This window comes from Phyllostomus discolor, chromosome 5, assembly GCF_004126475.2.
Source record: "Phyllostomus discolor isolate MPI-MPIP mPhyDis1 chromosome 5, mPhyDis1.pri.v3, whole genome shotgun sequence".
Classification (NCBI taxonomy): Eukaryota; Metazoa; Chordata; class Mammalia; order Chiroptera; family Phyllostomidae; genus Phyllostomus; species Phyllostomus discolor.
The window spans coordinates 119,218,718-119,233,392 of NC_040907.2; positions in this window are offsets into that span (position 1 = coordinate 119,218,718).

Here is a 14,675-nt window from a genome sequence, read left to right on the forward strand (position 1 = left end):
CAAACCTTACCCTTTCCCATGTAACCCTTAACCATCAGCCCCTTTTTATGTTTCAGTGCCAGCTAAATACATCCAGTCCTTTCAAACAGGCCTCACAAGCCACCATCTGAAGGCAGACCACCATCCTGATGCTCTTTTCTGAATGGGCTCCAAAAATAATAACCTTCAGCAGTGGTTCAACAGGACAGGGCAGAACAAGACCCAGTATTCCTTCATTCCAGGTGCCCACTTCATATGAAGGCAGCTGGAGGCAACAATTTATTGGAGGTTTTTGTTCTTTTTTTTTAACGTCCAAATCACACTGTGAAATCATATAATTTACATTTGTGTTTCAGACCATAACCCCTGCTACACATGATTCTGGCTAGTCATGACACCAAAGAACTCCAGAAAGCATGCCCAGGGTGGTAGAACCCCCTGGGATCAGAGAACCATGGCAAAAGGACAAGCCCAGACCTTGGAGCCACACCGACTGAAGTTCAAGACCCAGCTGTGCCTTACTGAACAACCCTCAGCAAATGGCTAAAATCCTGACTTTCAATTTGCATATCTCTAAGCTGAGAACAAAAATACTTGTTGCCAGCCCTGACAGGTGTGGCTCAGTTGGTTGGGCATCATTCCACAAAGCAAGAGGTCACCAGTTTGATTCCTAGTCAGGGCACATGACTAACTTGTGGGTTTGGTCCCAGTCAGGATGCATATGAGAGGCAACCCATCAATGTTTCTCTCTCATATGGATGTTTGTCTCCCTCTCTTCCTCCCTCCCTTCCTTTCCCTCTGAAAAAAAAATAGTAAGTTTAAAAATATATACCTATTGACAATAAACCTTGCAAAACTTTTGTGAGGACAAAAGAAAATACAAATTCTGTCCAGAAGGTATCCAGCCACATACTATGAAAAATAGAGATATTTACTGAAGAAGATACAAAATACAAGAAACACTGTACATAGGACAATGATGCCTCAGTCCCCTTCAAAGCAGGCACCTTAGAACCTCAGCAGTTCTCCCAATCATCATCAGCTGACCGTCATATTTTCCTGAATTTCATCGATAGCCTAAAATCTCTTCCCTTTCAAAAATGATTTTAGTTTTAGGAAAAGTCAGAAGTCACAGTGTGCCAAACCTGGGCTGTAGGGAAGCTAAGACATCTGGGTGATTTGATGTTCTGCCAAAAGTTCTGCACAAGATGTATTGCATGAGTGGGCATGTTGTCATGATAAAGCTGTCAATCACCAGTTGCCCATAGCTGTGGCCTTCTGAATCATCCCAATAGTTTCTGCAGAGGAATGTTCAAACTTAATGTGAAATTTGATGCAGATTCCTTGCTCTATTCATTCAGTCATTTTGAAAGCAATGGCCACACAAGACACACCCTCACTCAATGGCATCCACCACCCCCACTGACTAGTACAGTGAAGTGGTCATTGTTCACACATGTACATTCCAGTCCACTCTCCTTGGCTTCTAGGTTATGTCAATGTCATGCAAACCATTCTTGTTCTATTAACAATGGCTGGACTTTTTCCAGACAGATCTCATATACATAATGTGCCTAGCATAAGAATAGTAGATGCTTAATAAAAGGAAAGTATTATTGTTATAGTCAAAGTCTCATGGGATCCCTGACAGCAATTTCCAAGGACAGAAAACCCAAGAAGTGGCAACATAGTCCACCCATCTTCCACAAGGGTGCCAATACAATTCAGTGGGGGAGAACAGTCTTTTCAACAAGTAGTGCTAGGACAAGTGAGTAGTCACACACAAAAGAATGAAGTCAGATGTCTTTCTCACACCATACATAAATTAACTCAAAATGAATCATAGACTAAAATGTAAGAGCTAAAACTATAAAACTCATAATATAAAACATAGCTATCTTTGTGACTTTGAATTAGGCATGATTTCTTAGATAAAACACCAAAAGCATAAGTAACAAAAGAAAGATAATGTGGAATTTGTCAAAATTTTAAAGAACACCATCAAGAAAGGGAATTTGTCAAAATTTTAAAGAACACCATCAAGAAAGGGAAAAGGCAGAATGGAAGAAAAAACATTTGCAAACCAGATATCTTCCAAGAGACTAATCTTTAAAATATATGAAGAATACTTACAACTCAATACAAAGACAAATGACCCAATTTTAAAAGAACAAAAGTCTTAAATAGACATTTTTCTAAAGAAGACATAAACAGCCAATAAGTATATGAAAAGATGTTCAACACCATTAGTTATTACAAGATACAAATCAAAACCATAATAAGATACCACTTTATACTCACTTGGATGGCTAAAATCAAAGTGCAGATAATAACGAGTGTTGACAAGGATGTGGAGAAACCAGAACCCTCATAGAAACGTAGGGTGCATAGAAACATAGAATGGTGCAGCCTCTGTGGAAAATAGTTTGGCAGTACCTCAAAATGTTAAATATAAAGTTATCATTATGACCCAGTAATTCCACTCCTAGGTATATACTCAAGAGAAATGAAAACATGCATCTACACAAAAACTTGCCCACACATTTTAATAGCAGCAGAATTACTTTGTTGTTGTTGTCTATAAGGTTTTTGGTTTTGGTTTTATATTCAATATTATTTTGTATTAGTTTCAGGCATATGGTATAGTGGCTAAACAATCATACTTTACAAAGTGTTCCCACAATATTTCCAGTACCCGCCTGGCATCATGCATAGTTATTACAGTATTATTGACTGTATTCCCTGTGCTGTACTTCAATCCCCATGACTATTCTGTAACTACCAATCTGAATTTCTCAATCCCTCCGCCTTTTTCACCCAGTCTCACAACTCCCCTCCCCTCTGGCAACCATCAGTCTATCCTCTGTATCTGAGTCTGTTTCTGTTTCATTTGTTCATTTATATTATTCTTTAGATTCCACCTATAAGTGAAATCACATGATATTTGTCTTTCTCTGACTGGTTTCACTTAGCACAATACCTATCCTCTAGATCTATCCAGGCTGTCACAAAGGGTAAGATTTCATTCTTCTTTATGGCTAAGTAATAGTCCATTATATATATGTGCCCCAGCTCTTTTTCTTTTTCAGTATACTGATGGGCACTTGAGTTGCTTCCATATCTTGACAATTGTAAATAACACATAGCAGCAAAATTTTTTAAGAAGTTTTATAAGAGTTTGAACCAAACTGATGACATATGCTTGAAAGCAGGATTTCAAACACTCCCAAGAATTTTTTTATTACCCAAAATGTTCATCAATTAATGAACGGATAAATATGGTATATCCACACAATTGAATATTATTTGACAATCAAAAAAATGAAGGACTATAGTCTACCACAACATGGATGAACCTAGAAAACATTGTTATGCTAAGTAAAAGAAGCCAGGCACAAAATCATACACATGGTATGATTCCATTTATATAAAATGTCTGGGAAAAGCTAATCCATATAGACTTTAAAGCAAATTAATGGTTGTCAGGGGTTGGGAGGAGAATGGGGAGAAACTGCCAATAGGTAAAAGGTTCCTTTTTTGGAGTGATGAAAATGTTCTTAAAGTAGATACTGGTGAGTGGTGTACAACTCTGTGAATATACTAAAAACAACTGAGTTGTATATATCATAGGGTGAATATTATGGTATGTGAACTATATCTCAATAAAGCTGCATTTTAAAAATCTATCAAGTACTGATACAGTGCAATATGAATGCAACTTGAAAACTATGTTAAGTGAAAGGATCCAGTCACAAAAACTATATATTATGTAATTCATTTATACAAAGTGGATTTGTCTAGAATAGGCAAATGTATAGGGACAGAAAGTACATGAGTGGCTTCCCAGTTTAGGGGGTAGAGGCTGGAGGAAAAGTGGAGTGACTGCTAAATGGGTTTCTTTTGGTGTGAAAAAATGTTCAGAATTAGGTGGTGGTGATGGTTGCACAACCCTTCAAAAACACTAAAGCACACTGCAATGCAAACTTTAAAAGAATGAATATTTGTGAATTATATCTTAATAAACCTATTTTTAAATAAAGTTTTTAAATATTTTTAAATCTATTTTATTGATCATGCTATTAGAGTTGTCCCATTTTTTTCTCCCCTTCCTTCCCCTCTGCTCTGCACCACCCCTCCAACCAGCATTCCCCCCTCTTAGTTCATGTCCATGGGTCATACATATAACTTCTTTGGCTTTTCCATTTCCTATACTATTCTTAGCCCCCCTCTGTCTGTTTTGTACCTACCATTTATGCTTCTTATCCCCTGTACCTTTTCCCCCATTCTCCCCACTCTTCCTCCCTGCTCTATCCCGCCATGTGATCTCCATTTCTGTGATTCTGTTCCTGTTCTTGCTACTTGCTCAGTTTTTTTTAGGTTCAGTTACTGATAGTTGTGAATTTGTGGTCATTTTACTGTTCATAATTTTGATCTTTTTCTTAGATAAATCCCTTTAACATTTCATATAATAAGGGCTGGATGATGATGAATACCTTTAACTAGACCTTATCAGGGAAGCACTTTATCTGCCCTCCCATTCTAAATGCTAGCTTTGCTGGATAGAGTAATCTTGGATGTAGGTCCTTGCCTTTCATGACTTTGAATACTTCTTTCCAGCCCCTTGTTGCCTGTAAGGTCTCTTTTGAGAAGTCAGCTGACAGTCTTATGGGAACTTGGCTGTGTTGTGGTGCTGGGAGGAGGGAGGTGTCCCAGAAGGAACAGTGCTGCTTGCTGTGCTTTCTGCTGGCTTTGAGTCACTTCCCCCACTACCCACAAGCAAATTGGGCCCTTCTGGTGCTGATTCCCGAGTGGGTGTTTTTGTGTACCTTCTAGGACCCTGTGGGTCTCTCCAGTGAACTCTCTTGTGAGGCTGGGAATTTCTCCTGCTGCCACAACCGCTCACAGATTTTTAGAATCAGGGGTTTTGAGGCTTTATTTCCCCACACTGGAACCCTGGGTTGTGGGGTCTGTCTCAGTCCTCAGTTGTTCCTTCTTGTTTATCCACATGCACATGTGGGACCACCCAGTCCTCCTGCCACAGTCTCAACCCATCTGCCAGCCACCACGCCACCTGCCCTGGTCCTCTCTGCCCTGGCTCCCCATCTCCACCCCTCCTACTGGTCTGGATGAATGCTTTTTCTTTACCTACTTGGTTGTCAGACTTTCATACAAGTCAGTTTTCTGGCAGTTCTCGTTATTTTTCTTTGTTTGTTTTTAAACTTGTAGCTATCCTTCTTTTGGTTGTACGAGGAGGCAAAGTGTATCTATGCCTCCATCTTGGCCACAAGTCTCTAAAGTATGGTGTTTGTGTTTTTTTAAGTGTTAACATGGTATAGCCTGGGAGTCACCAGAGAGACGCAGAAGTCAGCAACATGAGGGATAGCTGCCATGGCCATATTAGCAGCCTCCTCAGTCTTCTCAGCAAGTGCTCCCTCTGCCATAGATAAGTGGAAAATGGTACCCATGAGCTGGCAGGACCAGGAATGGACCCCTCTCCTCGACCAGTCCAGTCAGCATCTCATTCCTGGGAAGTGACAAAGAGGATGCAGGGTCTAATTGATGTTGTTGGGTACTTACAGTGGGAAGTAATGGGAAACCTGGTGTAATGGCAGTAGATAGAAGAGCAAAAAGAGCCAGCCTGAAAACAGAATGTGGAGTAGCCTCAAAGAGGAGGAGGAGGAGGAAGAAGAAAAGGGTGATTTACCTTGGAATACTTTCCAGTCCCAATCTCAGGGAGACCACCAGCATTGCCTATTCATATTTTGGTTGTTTGACATCTCCAATAAATTCCTTTTGCTTGAGACTCCTGTTCAAAGGGTCCATTTACTTCTTCCTGCCATGGCAAACCTGGTAGTTGTCCCTCAAAACCATGTTCCTCAACCTTGCCTGGGCTAGAGCTAGCCTCTATTTCCCCGCCCCCTCCACCACCCCCCTGCAGGTAGGTGTGCCAGGAGACTAAGCCATAGCAAATGCAATAGGAACAGAAGTGACAAGGGTGGACTTCTGGTCAGGCCTTTGTGAAGAACTAGAAAGAAAGCTTCCTGCTGACTATGACTACCCTGCCTTGGATTAGAATAGTTAAAAATAAATTTGTATTGTGCTTGTGCCCATCCCATTGTGGGACCTATTTGTCACAGTTTAGCCTGCTATAACTAAAACAAGGCAGGAAGGCAGTCTCTCTCACCAACATTATGGAGGGCACAGTTAGCCCCAGGGCCAGTATTGTAGAGTGAGGAAATCTTGAGGTCATGAAAATGCTAACCTTTACTTGTACCACCCTGAGTGAACACCTCCTTAGATTTCACATCCTAGGCATCTTATTGCCTCATCCTAGCCCTGTTAGCCACCACTGTAATTGGCAACCATCTTACAAAATGGAGCTAATACAGAGAGAGAAAATGTCTATAATATTGTGGTAACTATAGATGGGACCAGGCAGGTACTGGAAATACTGGAGGGATAACTTTGTAAATTATATGATTGTCTAACTACTATGCTGTACACCTGAAACTAATGCGAAGTAATATTAAATATAGATTGTAATTAAAAAATACAAATTTAGACCTGGCTGGTGTAGCTCAGTGGATTGAGCATGGGCTGCGAACCAAAGTGTCGCAGGTTCAATTCCCAGTCAGGCCACATACCTGGGTTGCAGGCCACAGCCCCCAGCAACCGCACATTGATGTTTTTCTCTCTCTTTCTCCCTCCCTTCCCTCTCTAAAAAATAAATAAATAAAATCTTTAAAAAAAATACAAATTTAAAACTTTTTAAAACAGGCAGAGGAACTAAATAAACAGTTTTTCAAAGGACATACAGATGGCCAGCAGGTACATGAAAAGGTGCTCAGCATCACTAATCATCAGGGAAACTCAAATCAAAACCACAATGAGCTATCACCTCACACCTGTTAGAATGGCCGTCATTAAAAACACAAGAGATAACAAATGATGGCAAGGATATGGACAAAAGGGAACCCTTGTACATTGTTGGTAAGAATGTATTGGTGCAACTACTATGGAATATAGTATGGAGGTTCTTCCAAAAATTAAAAACTACCATGTGAACCAACAATTCCACTCCTGGGTATATGTGGAAGGGAAATGAAATCACTAACTCAAAAAGACATCCACATTCCATGTTCATTGCAGCATTATTAACAATAGTCAATCTAAGTGCCCACGAAAGGAGACATGGATAAAGAAAATATATGTAAGCTCGCGCACACACACACACACACACACAAATATTACTGAACCATAAAAAGAAAATGCTGCCACTTATGACATGGAGGGAGCTTGAAGACAGTATGCTAAGTAAAAGAAAGCAGAGAGAAAAACATAAGTAGTGCATGATCTCACCTACATGTGGAAATCTTAAAAAAAAAAAATAACTCAGAGAAATAGAAGACAGACTGTGGTTGCCAAAGGAAGTGCTGGCCAGGGGCGGGGGGGACAAGAAGGGTGGAAGGTGGGGAAAATGGAAGCAAGGGGTCAAAAGGGACAAAATTACAGTTATAAGGAAGTTCTGGGAATGTAGTGTGCAGAATGATGACGATAGTCAGAAATATTGTATTGCACATTTGAAAGTTGTTAGGAGAATAGATCTTAAAAGTTATCACAAGAAAAAAATTATATCTATGTGAGGTGATATTAACTAGACTTATAAAAGTAAGCATTTTACAATATATACATATATCAAACCATTTATGCTATTATACACCTTAATACTATGTTATCTGTCAATTATATCTCAATGAAATAAAAATAAAAATAAAAACACCTAAGGGTAGAACATTTTTTTTTTAAAGTAAATGGCACTGAGTAGCAAATGGCTCACCTGCTGTCAGGAGGGAAGCCAGCTCAAGGTGAAAAGGTTTGAAGCTCAGTCCTCTCCCCACCGATAAGCTGAGGGACTTGAGGAAAGTCACCTAACCTCTCTGTGCCTCAGTGGTTGCATCCATAAGCAGAAAAAAAAATGGAGTGCTACCTGTGTGTAAAACAGAGGTGCCAGATCAACTGAGAACTTTCTTTCCTTCTGTGAGGGGGTCTGAAGGAAAGAGGCATCCTGTTTCACATTTCCTCCACCAAGGAGAGTTGCAACTCAGTGTTTACCTACAGGTCGGGCAAATTCTCACCAAACTCCCTGAGTATCATTGTCAACAGCAGGAGTCAGCACAGGACTGAACCAGACCCTCTCTTGAATCCCCTCTGGCTCCGTGATGTGTATACGTACAGCTTTCTGAAAACATAATTCCACAGACTAACTGCAAAGGCAGAGCAGCTCAGCTGGGTGAGCGGTCACTGTGAGGTATAGGGAGCCTATCCCTGGATTAATGAGGTGAATGCTGAAGCCCCCACACTGTCGCAGCCCCTCCCTCTGAAACAACGTATTTCTGAAAGAAATATACACTGCAGCTGAGAAGAGAACAGGGTGTAAATCTTTCCTTCCTCCAAGCAATGCAGAATAGAAATCTATAGAGGCAAATGCTTGATGTCCAAAGATGTGGACTTTTTTAAGAATCCAATTTGATAGGTTCCACCTTACTGCCTTGCACCAAGTCCCTGCCAAGGCTTACTTAAAGGGATACAAGAGATGGATGTGATGCAGCAGGGCTTACAGCTGCCTTGCAGTCCAAGTTCCTTGAGCAGGATAAGACTGGCTCCTCCTCAACTCACCAGGGCAGTATTTTCTACCTTTCAATTTCTTGCTCTTCGAATAAGATGGTTGAAAGCTACTTTCTCGGCTCCACTCCCTTATCTTAGAGTAGGAAACTGAGGCCCAGAGATGAAAGGGGACTTGCCTGAAATCACGAAGTACGGTTTGGCACGGGTAAGGCTTGCAGGCAGGCGTTGTACCCAGGACTCTGGCCCCCTACCCAAAATGTCAAAGAACGTGGCAGAGACATTGAGCTGTGGGGAGAACACTGAACCAGAATTGGGCCTCTGGGGTTCTAGCATTCTTTCTCCCAAAGAAATCACAGGCCCCTTGACTGGGGAGCTACAGGAGGAATGCCGTCTGCACAGGATCTGCAGAGGCATTGCAGCAAGGATGGGTAGACATTGCCATGCACGTGTGAACAGCAGAAAGCCCTGCAGGTTCAGCTTCCCTACAAGGGCCGAATCCCATAAACAAGATTACCACCCCCATCAGACCTTCTCTGAGAAAAAAGAGTGACCTCTCCAGTTGATGTGGCATTGGGCTTTTTTCACGCTTCCACAAGGGTAGCAGCCGTGACAACAAAGCAGGCAGCATCCAAGCCTGTGCCCACAGTGCCCCCTCGTGGGAATCTGCGTGGCTCATCACATCTATTCTGCCAAAGGGAAGGTAGGTCAGTGATGGAGCAATCTTTAGTACTGCCCTTCCTGGGCCTCCACAGCTGTCCCCTCTGGAAAGTCTCCCCCTCCAATAGCTCAGTGTAGCTCAAACTTCAGGCTGCATCAGAATCACCTGAAGGACTTAAAACACAGGCTGCTGGGCCCCACCCTGTTTCTGATTGAGTAGTTCTTGGGGTGGGGGGGGAAGCCTGAGAATTCGCATTTCTATCTGACAAGTTCCCAGTTGCTGACACTGTCTGTTCAGAACCACTTTGGGAGAACCACTGCCTTAGCTAATCTCTCGGCACCCATCAAGGCTCAGTACAAGTTCTAGCCCCTTAGTGAGAAATTCCACGAGTGTCCCCAGACATGTCATAGAATGTCAGACCTGTGTAATTTTGACCCAGTTTCTTAACCTCTTTGAGCATCAATCTCTTCATCTATAAAATGGAGATAATAGTACCTCTCTCATAGAGTAGTTGTGAAAAGTAAATGAGATAATTCATCTGACAGGCTTACTATGTACCTAGCAAATAGAAAACTATTCTATTGTCATTAACTATTTTATTAGCATAAGTAATAGTATCACTGTTTGTATGCCAGTTTCTTGAGGACAGAGACCATGTCCTACTCAAAGACATACAATTCTCAGAGACAGAAAGGACTTCAGAGACTCTTCAGTTTCCCTAACCTAGTTGACCAGCAGCATCACCTGAAATTAAAACTTCAGATGCTTGGGTACCACTAAGTCTGGGAGACCAGAAGCCTTGGGCATTTGTATTTTGAACAAGCCAACACATGCCAGGCTTGGAAACCACTTATCTAGCCCTTATACCTCATCTGGATAGGGAAATGGAGGCCCAGAAAAGAGAAGTCCCTTGCCATCCCATGGCCCAGCTGCTTGGTGGATGGGTGATCAGAAAGTAGGTCTCCAGATTCCAGTCTAGTCCTTCCCCAAACTAAACTGCTTGAATGCCAGCTCATCAATCCCTAACACCCTGCACAAATCCTCTCTCCTACATACATGATGAACAGTCCAACAGCTTAAGTATCTGCCAAGCAGACAAATTCATCATGTGTCAAGGACACTCAATCCACTGTTGAACATCTAATTTTCCACCGTATTCATTCAACCAATACATTGAAGAGAGATCCTTAGCCTGGCATACAAGGTCCTCCCTGACCTGTTCCCAGAGTCACATTTCCCACCAGAACCTCACTCGAACTCCTAACCAGACCACAATTTGTTATTCTGTGGCGGAGGCAGGGGGTGGGGCTCACTTCCACAAGTCTAGCACACATAAGTTTAAGGGTGAGACGGTGTGGAAGGTCAAACGAAAAGTAGTGTTGGTTCACGTAGACCCACACTGCGGAGCTCTAGAACTCAGGAAAGCCTCTCTGCTTTGTCAGCATAAATGAATCGATTGGGATACCTCTGTACTCTTGTAACCACCTTGAAGTTGGTTTCTGAAATGGGATTTCTCCTACCAGAAATGCATTGTGCAAAACTGCTGGAAGCCACATCACTGTGGGACCTCCCAGCTCACTGATACTGAAGACAACCTACTTGCCCACTCTGCTCCCACCCTCCCCAATCTGATCCACTTCCCCCAACAGAATGATTGGTATCACAGCTGCCTGCTCTTCCCACCTCTGTTCCTCTCCTCTTTCATGGCCCCAAGTGAGCCCCGTTCCTGTGTCCAGACCCAATCATGTGTCTTGCCTCAACCGTTCTCTCAAAAGCCAGCCAATACCCAACCCTCCTACACAGATCCTCTCGCCTCTGGGTCTCTACAACATAATTTAACACAATTACACACTTTCTGTTTCTTCATGGTAAGCAGAAGCCAGACCATGACACTTGGTTAAGTTGATAAACCCACTCTGAACTTTAAGGGGAGGGACTGCTTCTTGATCCAGGTCCCAGAGCAGGATACTCACACACAGCTAGGTAAATGAGGGATTCTTTTGGCCATCTAATAACTTGTCCAATAATCTCCTGGTGACACCTTGCTGATAACATAGTATATACACAGCTCATGAATCTTATGTATTTTATGTCCTGCAGAAAACAGCTCAGTATCTGAGTACATGAATATATGTGTAACATTCACCTTACAAATTGTGTTCCAATCTCAGCCCCATCACTTAGTTGGGTAAGTCATGTAACTGTTCTCTCTCCAACATGAGTACAGTTAAGACCTGACTCTTAGGGTTACTGTGCAAATTAGGAGAGAGACGTATTTAAGATGTTGCTTTTGAGAGCCTGAAATAATCAAACTGCCAGCAAAAAGAGCTGCCTGGGCACACGAAGCTACAAAATTCAGGAGTGTAGCTCTAAGGCAAGCTGTAAAGCACCCCACTATTCACTGGGCTGTTTAAAGCTGCCCTTTTCAGAACCACCTCTAGCTTTTCTCACCCCTCTCCACAGATACTTGCTCCCTCTCAGCGGCTCAGCCCCCAACAAGTACCAAGTTGTAGGAGTGGATGTGCTCTCCTTGTTGACTCTGATTAGTAAAGTCAAACTTGAATTTTTATGGAGGCTCTTTCAAAGCCCTTTGACAGCAGCAGTGTGGTGTGATTACTGTCAGGGCCAACAAAGTGCTGAATCTCCAAGAACCCATAAGTTCAATAGCACAATTGTCCTCAATTTAGATAATTCGTGCAAGTCCCTGCTTCCTGTCAGTTGCCCAGCAGTTCAGTTTCCAAACTGTTCTCAAAGATGCATTCATGAGCATCAAAACAGCCTTGAGTTGGGGCAGCAGAGCAAAATACCCTTGGAAGCCCCAATTTAAAGAGAAGTTAACCTGAGCAGGGGACTAAGTGACTTACCCACACTCAGCTGGACTAAATGGAATGAGCACGCAGAAGTAAGGAGTATGCAGAAGGGATGCGAGACCAGCAAGCAGGCTAGCTGCAAACACCTACCTATCCTGATGCTTATAGCCAGACCTCTAAACCTTACCATCATCCTCTGGTATTTAAAGAGGCTAAAACTCTGTACCTTCATGTAAAATGTTTCAAAATGCTCTGCCTGTCCAACAAAGCCTACAGATGAAGACTGCCGGTTTGTGACTTCCACAATCTCAGCCCAAGCAGCTCCCTGGAAAAACAGGCCCTACCAGAATTAATCACGATTCCCTTCTCCAGAGACTAAGGCTACAAACTGCCTTCTTCACGTGCTCCCTGCACACCGCCTCCCCCCTCCCCTGCCAAAACCAACCACACAACATTTAGAATGGAAGGGCAGATAAAGTACTTCCCAGATAAGGTCAAGTTAAAGGAATTCATCACCAAACCCTTATTATATGAAATGTCAAAGGGACTTATCTAAAAGAAAGATAGAAAACATGTACAGTAAAATGACAGCAAACTCACAATTTTTAACCACACCTAAAACAAAAACAAAAACTAGGCAAACAACTAGAACAGGAACAGAATCACAGAAATGGAGATCACATGGAGGGTTAGCAACAGGAGTGGGAGAAGGGGGGGATAGTATAGAATATAAGTAGCAGAGAAAATAGACAGGGGGAGGGTAAGAATAATATGGGAATGTAGAAGCCAAGAACTTATGATACGTGGACATGAACTTAAGGGGGGCAATAGGGGTGGGGGGGGCGTGGTGGAGGGGAGTGAAGGAGGTAAATGGGACAACTGTAATAACATAATCAGTAAAATATCTTTTTAAAAACCTACCCACACAAACTCTGCATCTTGAGACTTTTTAAAAAAGATTTACTTTCATGGGGGGTGGGCTGGGATGGGAATGAAAGACAGAAAACTGTACTTGAACAATGAAAATTTTAAAAATCTGACAGGCTAATATAAAACAAAACCAAAATAGTAAAAACAAATGAAAAAATTTACTTTCAGAGAGGGCAAAGGAGAAAACCACCCATTGTCCCTTGCACGAGCCCAAAAGACCTGGCCTGCAACCCAGGCATGTGCCTGACTAGGAACTGAACCAGATTTAGCTTTGCAGGTTGATGCCTAACCCACTGAGCCAAGCCAGTTTGGGCTGCATCTTAAAACTATGAGGACCACCTTTACCTCCATTCAGGCTCCCTGCAGCTGTCATATCAGTCCTTATAGTATCCCACTATGAAAACTACCCACACCTTCAGTTTTTGATGTATTACTTCCATTAGACCTGCTCCTTTATAACCACCTACTCCTGGGACCATGCCCCTCCCACCCCTACTTTCAGCTTCACCCCCTGCCCTGTACCCAGCCAGCCCAAATATAACCTCTCCCAACATCTTCCCAGTCTTGCCCCTGCATACTGGCCAGTCCTCCGCTCCCAAAGCCCAGCTCAGTCACAGCTAACTCCATCCCTTACTGCAACATTTACCATCAGGTATTAATGACCCATCCTCCATGCACTGTTCCTTTAAACATGCCACTCACCTCAAATCCCCTACCCCTCACCCATTTGGATGCAAACTGAAGCTTACAGGCTTAATGCCCCTACTCCTCCATTCTCCCTAATAACCATCTAACTCCTGAGTCCTAGCAAGGGACCCAACAGGCCACAGGCTCCACAAACCCCCCCCCCCCCCCCACCAGGCCCCTCAAGTATGCACTCTACCCACTAGTCTAGCTCCATCTTGTCAAGGCGTCTCCCCATTCACTCCTGCACATCTGATATGCCTTCTGTCACAATTCCTCCTTTTTTCCTGGATCCCCTTTACCCAATCAACCAGGTCTTTTCAAATCCTGTACTGCTTCATCAGGTTTCCCTGGAGCTTTTCATCCTCTACCATGGTTTCCAATAGCATTTGTAAACTTGACTCCCAAATGGACCCACCCAAAGTGCAAGCCTATCATACATTAATTTCAGGAAAACATAAAATGGCATCCCAAACCCCTAAGCCACTAACCCTTTTCTCCCCGCACCCACTTTTTCTACCTCTCAAAGGGCACCTCAACACACACAGTAACCCTAAAACAACCCCTCTTCAAATCTCCCAACCCCACACAACTAACCAAAAACTCAAAGTTCAGGATGACAACCCTACTGCCTGCAAAAGCCATGAGAATCAGTGTCCTGGGGGAAAAAGAAAAGCAGCACTAGGTAACACTCATGTTTCATAAAAAGCATGCATCATCAGATTTAACAATTACACACAACACACAAATTTTCATTACACAAGAGCCTCTTTCAAACATAAATCCCAAACATAAACCTACCATACACAAATGCCAATTCTGATAGATCCTATTCAGGACAAATGAAAATGTGACCTACAGATTTGGGGGGAGAGGGAGGCCAGTAAATAATGTTTTGGTAACAAGAACAAAGTGGGGTTCTACAACGACCAAAATGGAATTTTAAGTGTCTCTCTCAGAGACAAACTACACTGAGGGCTAATTAACAT